Genomic DNA, 13,069 nt, shown 5'->3' with positions numbered 1-13,069 from the left:
GAGGCTGGGGGGTGGGTGGGCAGGCAGCAGCCGCCGCCGCGGTCGGAGAGGCGAGGAGGAGCGGAGGGAGCCCAAGACACGCACGGGGGGGAGGGTGTCCCCGCGGCGCTCTTATAGCAGCCGCCCGGCCGCCCTGCGCGGCCGCTGGTGACTCACGGCGCCGCGCCGGGCCCCGGTTGGCTCGCCAGCGCCGCCCGCCCCCGGCTTCCTCCTCCGCGGCACCTGCAGACACCGGCCCGGCACGGCTCGGCTCGGCACGGCGAGTGGCCCCAAGGTGAGTGGTCACCACCCCTCCCCTCCCCCGGGCTTCCCCGCTGCCGGACCCTGCCCCCGGTGGGAGCGAGGTGGGGGGCTCTGTCCGGGGATACCGGGGTTTTGCCTGGGGGTACCGGGGGTTGCGGGGCTTTGCCGGGAGGTGCGGGTGTTGGCGGCTTTGTTTTCCTCCTTTGCTCCCCCGCAGCGCCAATGCCGCGCCCCGCCACGGGGAGGGGGTGTCGCTGGGCCCCCCGGCCCGGGCAGCGCTGCGAGGCGTGCCGGCATCGCGCCGAGGGATGGTTTTCGCCCAAAAAAGCGTTTCTTCCATTTGGACACCCCCCCATGATTGCGTGCTTCTGCTCGCCTCCCCCCCCCCGCCTCTGGAGCAGAAGTTGACTTAAACGAAGCAGGCGCTGCTGTTGGGGATGAAAATCACTACTTCTGCATTCTGTGATGGGGGATTGTAGTTAATTAGTAATTGCACAAAATGATATGCCAAAGTCGTGTAATTACAAGCTTAACCTTTTATTTTAAGGTGGAGAATTGGTAGTTTTATTCTGCATCTGTAGCCTTTCAAGCATCCAATTATGTCTTGGTGAAATGCAGAAAGAAAAGGCAGATCCTTAAAAAGCAAACGTGGTTTTGTTCACGGCACTCTCAAAGTTTACAGCTGAGGTTTAGTGGCCCTCTGTTCTTTATTCATTTATTGTTATTACTGTGTTCTGTGCTATTAATATTTTGGCGGTGACATAAACCTCAGAAAGCTTTCTTCCCTGTCTGTAATTGATTAAAGATCTGGTTCTAATTTCTTTCCTTGAAAGTGAAGTCTTGAATTAAATCAGTATTAGCTTGGTATTTTAAGTCATTTTCAGTTATGAGGATGATTCCTCTAATGTAGCAAGCCTCTTTGAGACTGCATATTTCCTGTATGTCTTAACATATTTCTGTATGTGTTATTTGCAGAGTGAAGCTCTTCTCGAATCATGTCCAGTTGTATCATAATTCCACTAAAGCCAAATCACACCACTGCATGAATAACGTCGGAGTGGATTATTTCTTGCAGTCACATAATGAACGATCGTCCAAGTGGGCAAATGGTTGATGTAGCAGGGACTTGCTAAAAAAGGCAGGATTTAATTTCATGTAAATGAAGTACATCTGGGACTGGTATTTCTGATATGTGTATAAATGTGAAGAGAGCAACTCCTTGCGCTTGTCTCCCTACAGCCCTCTTTCCTCATGGCGTCATGAGCAGGGCAAAAAAGGCTCTGCTTTCCTGTTCTGCCTTGGATATAGCATTGGCTATTACAGCCATGACCTTGCAAACACACGCTGCTTCAAACAAGAAAAATCTGTTGTGTACAAAGGGGTTGGCTGGGGTCCTCAGGAACATGCCTTTGTGTAAGCAGTACACTGAAAATGTGGTTCTTGCAAATCTTCCACCTGACACATTGCCTTCAGTCGGGTGCTCACTGTTGCATGGTCTGCTGTGCTTTGGACTGAACATCATTTTCACAAATGCCCTGTTATCATTACAGAAATATTTCATTTTCAGCAGCACGCAGCAAGACCCCAGTCATGCAGAAGTACATGGCTGGACATAGCTTAGTATATGCTAGTAGCTGATGGGAGTTGGTTTGTCTATGGGAGGTACAGATTTACTGGAGGGGAGAAAAGTGGTCTGTGTCCCCTGCATTACCCGTGCTACATTAGTGCCTTCACCTGGCTGTGTGATGGGGAAGCCACTTACTATCTTGGATGTACCTAGACCTTTGCACACCTGTAGGTTTGGACTCCAAAGCAGAACTTGTTGAAAATATTTTTTTATGTTTCAACTAAGTTCAAATGCAGTGGTAAGTGCATGAGTCTGATCACCCCCAGCTATCGTGGAATCTCCAGAAGAGGACCTCAGATGGAAAGGATCTCTTCCCTTTTTCAGTCTTTACAAGAGCTCTGCCTGTGTAAGAAAAGGACACATAGCCTGCCTTTTGCAGAGGTCTGTGAGATCTCTTGGAGCTGGGAGCTGTCTGTGTTGAGGTTTTGTGCCTTTGCACAGCTGTAGTCTTGCAAAAGTCTCATGTGGGAATGGGACGGTGTCTGGGGGGACCTGCAGTATGTGCAATGTGTCATGTCTCTTTTTTCATACACACAATGACTCAAGTCAGAATAGATCTATACAAGAACAGCAGAGTAAAACTGGATTTCTGTTGAGAATACGCACATCTGGGAGAACACCAGTCCTGTCTTGCTAGTTATAAAACAGGGGCAAAGCAACCAGGAGACCCTAAGATTTAGGGAGAGTGACGAAGTTTGTAGAGAACAAAAGATGGCTTTTGCAACTGTAAGTCATTTCATCATCAGTCTGGGAAGTGCATTACCATTGCTTTATTTCCATGTGTGACCCTGAGTCTCTTTCAGTTTTTACTATATCTGCTCATGTTGTACATCTTCAGCTGTCAGTAAGTCAGGAAGCTGCAAACGGAAGGTGGGTGAGAAAGTGGGCTACCTCAGGGAGTGCAGAGACCATGTCTGAAGGGAAAGCTGGCATTGTCACTGCAGTTAAGCAAGTTCCTGTAGTCAACAACAACCTCAAGTACTCTGCTTGCTGTCAGAAATGGTATAGATCCATCATCTGGAGCTTGCATTAATACATATTTGCAATAATGTTATTAAATGTGCGCTATAAATACACATGGTGCTCAGAGTAATAGGCTAATATTTCCAAAAACATTTAGGCATGATCCAGGGCTAGTTTCTAAGATCAAAATGCTGAGAGATCAGAGAAAAGTATTCCTAAAACATGTTTCTAACAGTGGCTTCTACTGTACTGAGCAGAGAGATTCAATGGAGTTTCACCAGTTGTGAAGTTTTGTCATAGACTTCTCATCTGTGATAGGAGGATGCCCCATCTTTGTGGCACTTGGAACTGTAAAAGGTCAAGCGATAAATTATATTAAATATTATGTGTAGTGGTTTTATTATTGCTTCTTATTGCTTGTTATAGAGGAGCCTCCAAATATGTGGTTTTTTTTCAGCCCTGTAACTGGTAAGTATTCTTGAATATCTTGTGATATCCCCTTGAAAAAAGCTGGAAAAGATTGCCATGAAGTTCAATGTACCGGTCAGGTATTGTCTTTGCCTTGAAAAGTGACCCAAGTAACAAGAGATGGCATCACATTACCTGTCCTTTTGAGAATTGTGGTGGATATCGGGCCCAAGAGACTTTGCAACATCAATTCACCTGATAATGCCCTTGGACTTATAACAGACCTGGATTCTTTGGGATAATTTACCCTTTGGTTATGAAGTGTAAAGTCAAGTTGAAAAAGAAAATAAAGAACAGAAAGGACCTTCTGGAGTACACGTAAAATACGTGAACTAAGTGTGTTTGGTGTTTCTTTTTCTTTTTGTCTTAAAGACCCTATAACTTCCATTTCCAAATGCGTTCCTGAAGCACTGGGATTACTAATTCACCCTCAGGTCTTAAATCAATGAAACTTTTGCCTCCAGTTCCTTTGGTGAAGGATGTGAAGTGATAATATGTCCACAGCAGCAACTTAATCTAACAAAGAAAAGGAAAGGCACAAGGGTAGAACAAGCAACAGCTGCATATCATGGGATAACATCCTGCCTTAGGATCACTAGCAAAAATATTTTCTTCAATGTGTGCTGCTATCAAAGACATTTTTTCTTTTTTTTTTTTGTAAGATCGCTGCATACCTGAAATGGCAGTAATCGAAGGAGCTGTGCTTGTGGCTGTATTTTGGAAGTGCAGAGCCAGGATCTGCATAACTGACTTCAGTGGAGATGTACACAGCATAAGAGAGCATCCTTTGGGCATAATTTAAAATAGGTATGTGCATGAATCCCTCTGATCCACATCATTTCATGGCTATATTTAAAGGGGGCAAATTTAAGATTCACAAACATTTCCCCCTTCCAATTATCACCATCCGAGTTATAAAAATGAGGCAGAATAAACTGATATGTTGCTCTTTATTTTAATACAACTTTTTATGATTTTTATTATTTTTTTTTATCATTAGTGGTACAAGACACATGGCTAGTTCGTCTCTGAAAGATATTAGAAAATGTCTCTTTTGGTTGTATTCTTTGCAATGGAAAACACATTGGATAAATTCTTGGTCAGCCAACATGGATTGGATTTTGCTGCTGATTTCTCTGAGGACAAGAGCACAGCACACTGTGATGTAAATTATCATTTTTCTCTTTATAGTCACTAATGGGTTTCCCCTGTCTGTGAGGCTCTAGCATGTGTGATATGAGCAAGGACACAGTATTGGAGGACCTCACAACAGTTAAAGACGTGATAGGATCAGAACCTGGAAGTACTTACTTTGTTTTCTAGACTAATATCCATGTTTCATTGGCAGTACTGTGCTGCACATACTTTGTAGGGAGAATATGGGTTTCAAAATACCTGTGTCCATTTTGCAGCTGTGTGGGTACCTCTGTATTCTTATGTTTATCTTTGCAAATTAGATATTCTTTAAAAGCATCATTCCCTCGTGTGACATACAAGTAATGGGAATTCCATATGCTTAGTAGTAAACTAAATATAAATTGCTGATACCTCAAGATTTATTTTCAGTATAGTTAGGCTGAACTATATTTTGATATAATTTATTTTATATGTTTTATATACTATTTTTTCCTGTGAGATCTAGTCCTGTTAATAAAAAGATTCATCCAAATTCCTCCAAAAGCATGTCTATAAACTTCCAGTGGAAAAAAAAAGATGAATTTGAAGTTTGTTTGCATTTTCTTATTGTATGCTCATGAGTAATGGTGACTTTGTGGAAGTTCAGAAGCATCTAATATATGTGTTCCAAGACTGTATATTTGGTGTGGCATGATATTAACATTTTTGTTCTTTGCAAAGGATGGAAAGTGGTGGTGTATGTTAAAAATAACAAATATGATTAATTGATTAATTAAACAGGTTAAAACTTCAGATTGTGTTGTGCCTATATAGTGTAGCAAATTAGAAGGGATATAGAAAGAAATGTTACTGAAAAGTTTTCAATGGGCCATAGTGTTCTTTCATGCTAGTGGGGAGGTTTTAAATTGGATAATGAAATGATGAGGGTGTAATTGCAGACATGAAAATAAATATTACTCTCCCTTAATAGTAACTTGTGGCCAGATGATCTGTAATGTTTTGGAGATGTTCAGATTTGATGATAATATGGAAACAGATTACAGTTTATTAGGCTGAATATGGAAAATTCTGAATGGGTTCTTGATCTGCATAAAAGGTCAACAAATGTGGAAGAAATATGTTTCTGTGTAGAAGGGTATGCAGTGGAGAAATGTACTGGGGGAGTTTTCTTGTTAATTGGGTGGAGAGGCTGTGGCACTTAGCAGAAAAAGAGTAAACTAAGGACATGGCTAGTGAGCTACACTGGGCTCATCAGTTCTTCTAAGTGACAGTGAATTGTGTTTTCCCTGTCCCATATTTGTTGCAAAAATGATCTGTTGACACACAGTGTTGCCTACTTATATTTTAAATGCAAATTTAATTTTTCATCCCTCAGGGTGTTGCAAACTTTTGCTATTTTCATCAACTAGCCTTTCTACTCTCCATATGTTTGAGTTTAACATTTTTTATTTATTTATTTATGTTTGGTTACCATTATCTGAGTGGTAGTAAAAGTTTTGATGGGTAAGTGGTCAAGTTCTCTGATGCAGGTGGTGGTTTACAAGAAGTGGTAGACAGACTTACAAACTGAAGCGATGTGCAATAACGACACTTCTTTTAAATTTTGAATTACATTGAAGTAGATCATTACTGATGTCTTTATATGCAAGATAACATTTTTTCTGCATGCTGAAATATTGTTAGATCATGCTTACAAGGGAATTGCTTCCATGGAATGAAATGTTGCTATGAAATTCAGTTTCTCTATCTGTTTAAATAATGTGATATAAATGAGTCCATTTATAGCAATACAAGACTCTGACTTTCATTCTGCTGATTAAAAATCAGATTTCTTTGGCCTGGGCTATTTTAGGACATGCCTAGGCAGGATAGATATAAATATGTTTTATTTTGTAAGGTCAATTATTTCCTTGTTGCGAATGTTTTCCAAAGGAGAAATAAATGTTTATAATAATAACCAGAAGGGCTGAAGGGAAGGTTAAGTCTAGTCTAGTGTCATGCTGTGTAAATTTAAGTCATAAGGAAATAATAAATTGATTATGCATCATGTTGCAATCCTTTTGAGGATTGTTTGGTGATGGGGGCTCCTGAACTTTTTTTCTGCTTCTTTCCCCAATGATGTTTACTGTAAACCTTGTCAAGAGTACACTGACATCTCATTCCTGGGACAATCTTCTGCCTTCCACATAAAATTTGTTTCTGTTCATTTTGTTTCTAATTCTTTTGGGTTTGACCTTTGCCTTCAGTGTCTGTGCCATTCTACCATGCCCTCTCTCAGCCCTCTATTTTCTAAGCTGAACTAGGAAAATTCTATCAGGCACTGTACTGGTGATAGATAGTGCCTCTAACAATTCAGCTCAGACCATCATCCCCTCTTAAATCATCAGCCCCAGCTTAAATCCACCTTTCCCAAGCTTGACAAAATAGAAAGATGGGTGGTCCTCCAGGATGTACAGAATTCTGGAGTGAGTCTCATCCCAGCCCTCCTATGCTGACATTAATACTCTCTTTGCTAGAAATACCTTAACTCTGTGCCCTTTTTTCTAGCTGCATCAGATGGCTCCGTGGTCTCCGTTGTTGGTAACCACCTACCCTCAGTATTTAACTTGAAGTTCAAGAAATGGGAATATACCCATTACCTCTGTAATCAAAGGGGAGAGATAAGCACTTCTGTATGACAATTAACAGACATTTAGGCAATTTCTGCTGTTCAGTTTAATATGTCAGTTGTCTATTAAACGTGCTGTCCAAATTTTTGTCCTTAATTTTATTATCCACTTCCAAATTTCTGTGGCTAGATTGCTGGTGGTGATTTTAAATAAATTGGTCCCATGGCTGAGCACAGATGAACTCTGTTAGTAACCTCTTTTAACCTGATGTTTTCTTTCCAATATTACTCATCATGTTCTCTTCAAGGCATCTGTTACCCATCTGGCAACTCTTGTACAAAATTGCCAGGATTTTCTGCTTAACCAATATTTTCCTGTATAGTACTGTCAGATGCTTTGCTGAGTCGCATGTAGACTAGATCTAGATATTTTGTTCAAAATTCAGATGACTTATGAAGAAATGTACTCAAGTTAGCTGGGCACTATCTAATTCTGGTAAGTCCACATTGTGCTGTTTCCAAGCACATTCAAATTTAACATGTCTTCCATATTTGCCTTAAAACCTTGTATACTATTGAGGTAAGACTGGAGGTCTGATTGACCAAGCAGTTCAAGCTCCTCTTTTCTTCCTTTAAACAATGTCCCTTCTGTTCTCTTAAAGCATGTGTCCTAGGAGAAGGACTGTCTACTCCACTGCAAGATCTCTGGAGTTCCAGTTCCATTTCATTTTGGTGATTCTTGCTCCACATCCTCATTTACATTAGCCATCCTACCCTTCACTGTATCATCATTATTTCATTTCAAAAGTGAATCAAGTATTAATGCAGTTACAGAGTTACACTTAGAAGATATTTAATCATTATATCTTATGCAACACATACATAATGCACTTTATTTTTTTATTTATTAGTACATTTGATGAGCCTTTGAAGGAATTCCAAACTCTCAAAAAACATTCAGTTCTGTTAGCTTTTTTTTTTTTTTAATGGAAAAAATAATTCTATATATCATTTTATTTGAGATAAAGTAAGTCAGCCATGTTCATTCAGGTCAAATCTTATCCTCAGATCTGGTGGAAAATGTGATGAAAAGCAGACGTAAAAGTGAACCACAACAATATGGGTTTATTGGCTATTAGGCAATGACCTTTACAATCAATTATATCCAGAAGTATTCAGGACTGATGGCTATCAATAGTATTTGTCCATTATGTGGAAATTTAAGTCTTTTCTACTAACACCCTGTCCTAACACATTTCTCCCTTTTAATATACCATAGACCATTTAATACCGTCTAACCATTGCCATAAACTGGGGTGGCCTGGCAGACTCCAATGCAGCTCCAGCAGAGCTCTCCTTTTCCAGGCTGATTTTGACTCAAAGTGTTTTGTTTGTTTGTTTGTTTGTGTTTTTTTTTTTTTTTTTTTTTTTTTCCATCTCTTTTACTGAAGTCTAGCATGTTATTAACATACACTGTCATAGCAAATACTTCTCTTTATCTGTTGGTACCTGTCTTTGAAATGTAGACATGTACCCTTTCAAAGCTGTGCTTTTGTCATGATTGCTATTCCACCATGTTTCTGTTTTCCTTTTTTTTTTTTTTTTTCCCCAGTTTATTATGATCTCTGTAGTTAGTATTACTCATTTCAGCACCAATTAAGTATGCTCTCTCCTGATACAAGATTATAAATCTTATTGGCATATAGTGAATCATTCCTTAGGTTTTTGCAGCTGCATTGTTTTTTTTTTTTTTTTTTTTGTGTTTTTTTTTTTTTTTGGTGTGTGTGTGTTTCTTAATATATCTGTGAGGGTGCTGAACATCAGGTTAAATGTATTGGTTGCCTCTGTAAAAAAAAAAAATCCAGGTGTTCTTGGACTGCTCAGTTTTGCTGTGCATCTGCCCAGTAAAATGGAGATAAAAGTGCTTCCTTGTGTCAGAAGACATTTCCAAGAAGTATACTTATTAATTATTAGCAAGTGCTCAGGTAGTTTGGTAAATACTAGGGGCATAAAAGAGGCAGTCTACAGCCTGCAATATATTCTTACTGTATATATGGCTGAATACAGAGGACGGTAGTTAATAGATTTTTAGTAAGGAGTAACTTGACAGATTTTTTTTTCTAAATGAAAATTTAGGAAAACTTGAAATACACCAACAATTTTATCATTAAGCCAGCAGGCATTAAAAAATAACCTGATTTCACAAATAAAAAGTGAGAAAATACAGTAAGATTGTTCCCAAAGATAAATGCAAAAGTCTTTGTACATTATTTAGCCAATTCTAACAGTGCTGTTACTGATGCTTTTGATTAGTAAAGCCACACATGTATTACATATACACATATGCATATATATGTACATATGTACATATTTACATATATACATACATGTATATGTTATTGTTGACGTTTTTGACCTTTCTTAGGGAAATATGGTCCATGATTTAAATTTTTAAATTCATCTTGATACATGTAAAAGGGAATCACTCTCACCTATATAGAATAAAGCTTTTGTTAGTAGTTTCTATTATGAGATCCTGTTTTAATGCTGAAATTTTTATTGCCTTTCATTAATTTCAACAATGATGGCTTGCTCTCATGTTTCATGGCAAAAGATTGAAGAGGAAAACAGTATTTGGGAGATGCTGAGAACACGTTGAGCTTTGCTCTATAAACTTCCAAGTTTAGGCTGTGTTATTTGCTATTTGAAAGCAGGGTTGTCAGGGTCTTTTGAATATGTCTTTCACTGTCTTGTTAAACACACCCACATTTTCCCAGGTTCATATAGTTGCAATCTTGCTACATTTAGAATAGTGAATGTAATCTAATCCCCATACTGTGAAAATTGCTTTAAAAAGGGAGAAATTACAAATCCAGTAGCAGATGATGATAGAAAAGTAAGATATACAGTAGAAAAAGACACTGAAAGAGCTGTAATAAATGGAGGACTCAAGAGATTTACAATAACCGACTATAAATAATTGCAGAGATAATAGTATAGATGAAGAAAGGGAATTATCCACATTCTCAGAAGAAGGAAGAACAAGGTGCAATGGCTTGAAGCTGAAACAGGAAAATCTCAAGTCATTAAGATAGTGTCTCTTACAATGAGAGGAATTGGGTGGTGAAGCAGTGTGTAGTGCAGTTTCACTGCAGATGGGCTACTGAGGCCTTGGGCATTTCTACAAGGTGGAGCTGGATAGATTATGTGACAGAGATGAGACTTTCCAGCTTCCATAGTCATTTTAAATTTGCAAAAACTACTATGTTTCTCTGTATCATCTGTATTAAATCCCACATCCTTCTACAGCTGCCAGTCATGTTCTTCCAATGGGATGTCATGCTGGAATTCATCCTGCAGGCAGGATCATGAGTCCCAGAGACTTCAATGAGGAAAGGGTCACAACCGTTACATCTTCCATTGAAATAGTGCTTTCTGCTTTGGTTTTCCAAGCATGCCTTGACTCTTTCTGGCTTCTGTTTACTCAGCCCATTGTGACCAGGTTTTCATTATCATCCTTATTGTCAAGTTCAAGTGTACTGCTTATGTGTAAGTATCACTGATGCCTTTGACAAGTTGCCAAGGAACCCCCATTAGTTAAGAAAGACGTGAAGTAAAAGGTATGTCTCGTTCTGATATTTCAGCTGTGGGTGATGGTTGAAGCTAGCATGCCAAAAAGGTCAACTGTGATCCTATCCTGTTTCCACTTTTTATGTGTGTTGCTCTGGTTATTGCTGTTAGTGACAAAATCTCTCCTTTTCTTTCTTTTTTTTTTTTTTTCAAAACAAAACAAACCTAAATCAACAAAACAAACAAAAAACTATTTCCAGCAGATACATACAGGTATGTGTATTTTTTATTTATTTATTTTTTAGGCTTTAGTTGGATTATTTAGAGAAAAAAATTAATGGCCCCAGTCCTTTTGCTTTTGGCTTGGATATGGCAGAAGCCTTTGTGGTGTCATAACATTCCAGAAAAAAAAGCGCACACACAAATTATAGGAAAATTATTTTATCTTTTATCCTCTTATGTTAAGAATTAGAAAAGCATAGCACCCTTTATAGGTACTCATTAGTGTAAATAACTGAGAATAACTACCCCTATTTTATCTGTGGTGTTTTTGGTAAGTAGTCATTCCTGTGATGGGTAAAAGCCAAGGAATGTATGTTTTGATATTTGTGATTTCCAGGCTCTCACATGTTGTGCATTGGTCTCCACATTATCTGTGGCTGTCACCAAAGTAGTTCTTTGTCGTTACTGCACTGCTGTGAATGACTAACCAGCAGTGGAATTTCCTGCCATTAACCCAAGAGTTGATTCAGGGATGGTGGAAAGTTCCAAAAAAAATGGCCCCAGTGAGAAGCTATGATATGGGAATGTGGCTGTGTAACAACGGCAATGTGACCAGCTTTGGTGCTGCATGCTGCTCCTCATCGGGAGCTGACAGGCCAACCTGCATGGGTTAAGGTCAGTGCAAGACCCAGGCCTTTATCAGCAGACTGTTAATGGCAGTGAGATCTGCTCTGTTTCTTATTTATATTACAGGGAAAGAGCTCTTTGGTACTCACTGACATGCTGTGATCCACAAATATTAATAATTTAAGCTTTGTGACAGTTCAGGGGAAGAGCTTGTGCAGATTAGCCTCAGGGATGGCCCACAAGACTGGTTCAGCAGGAAGGCAATTGCCATGGTAAGCTGTCCTGGTTGTTTACTCACTTCTTGCTGCCTCGCTGCTTGATGGAGTCCCAGTGCTGTTTTATTTGTTTTGACTTCTGAATGCATTTTTTGTCTCAGAGATTGTTCTGGACGAGTCATCCACAGGAACTGTGCACCTCAAAGAGGGTCTTGGTGGCTAAAAAATAATAATAATAAAAAAAAAGGCTTTGGTGTAAGCACCCAGATCTTTATGGAATTATAGTGCTTTGAGTTGGAAGGTACCTTTGAGCTGGAAGGTGATTTGAGATAGCCATCACAGCTTCACCAAAGGCAAATCATGCTTGATTAACCTGGTGCCTTCCTATGATGGAGTGACAGCCTCAGTTGACAAGGGAAGACCGACTGATGTCATCTACCTGGACTTCCATAGGGCTTTTGACATGGTCCCCATGACATCCTGATTTCAAAATTGGAAAGATGGATTTCAAAGGTGGGCTATTTGATGAATAAGGAATTGGCTGGATGGCCACAGTCTGAGAGTTGTGGTCAATGGCTCTATGTCCAGGTGGAGGTCAATGATGAGTGGTGTCCCTCAGGGATCCATCTTGGGACTGGTACTGTTTATTATCTTTATCAATGACATACACAATGGGATCGAGTGCACCCTCAGCAAGTTTGCAGAAAAACACCAAGATGAGTGGTTCAGTGGACACACCAGAAGGAAGGGATGACATAAGGTTCAACAAGTTCAAGTGCAAGGTGCTGCACATGGGTTGGGGCAATCCCAAACATGAGTACAGACTGGGTGAAAAACTCACTGAGAGCAACCCTGCAGAGAGGGACCTGGGGATTCTGGTGGACAAAAAGCTCGACATGAGCCAGCAGTGTGTGCTTGCAGCACAGAAGGCCAACTGCATCCTGGGCTGCATCAGCAGAGGGTTGGCCAGCCGGCAGAGGGAGGGGATTGTGCCCCTCTGCTCTGCCCTTGTGAGGCCCCAGGTCTGGGGCCCCCAGCACAAGAAGGATGTGGGCTGTTTGAGTGGGTCCAGAGGCGGGCCACAAACATTATCGAGGGGCTGGAGCACCTCTCTTACATAGAAAAGCTGAGAGAGCTGGGGCTGTTCAGCTTAAAGAAGGGAAGGTTCTGGGGAGACCTCACTGCAGCTTTTCAATACATAAAAGGGGCTTAGAGAAGAGATGGAGAGTGACTTTTTACATGGGCAGATAGCAGTAGGGCAATGGGGAATGGTTTTAACCTAAAAGAGGGGAGATTTAGGTTAGACATCAGGAGAATTCTCTACTCAGAAAGTGGTGAGACACTGGATCAGTTTGCCCAGAGAAAATGATGACCGGTCTCTGGAGATGT

At 40.2% G+C, this 13,069-nt stretch overlaps 1 long non-coding RNA gene across 1 annotated transcript; it reads left to right on the top strand.

Annotated features, from left to right (window-relative positions):
- The first annotated feature begins 147 nt into the window (after positions 1 to 147).
- LOC311426905 lies at positions 148 to 5,230 on the top strand. Its single transcript, XR_014687111.1, has 3 exons — positions 148 to 274; positions 1,219 to 4,108; positions 4,302 to 5,230. It is a non-coding gene; the product is annotated as an uncharacterized lncRNA (long non-coding RNA).
- Positions 5,231 to 13,069: the final 7,839 nt, after the last annotated feature.

Source organism: Aythya ferina (assembly GCF_964211825.1).
Source record: "Aythya ferina genome assembly, chromosome: Z".
Lineage (NCBI taxonomy): Eukaryota > Metazoa > Chordata > Aves > Anseriformes > Anatidae > Aythya > Aythya ferina.
Note: the sequence above shows the minus strand (reverse complement) of the source record. Positions and strands in the feature narration are given on the sequence as shown.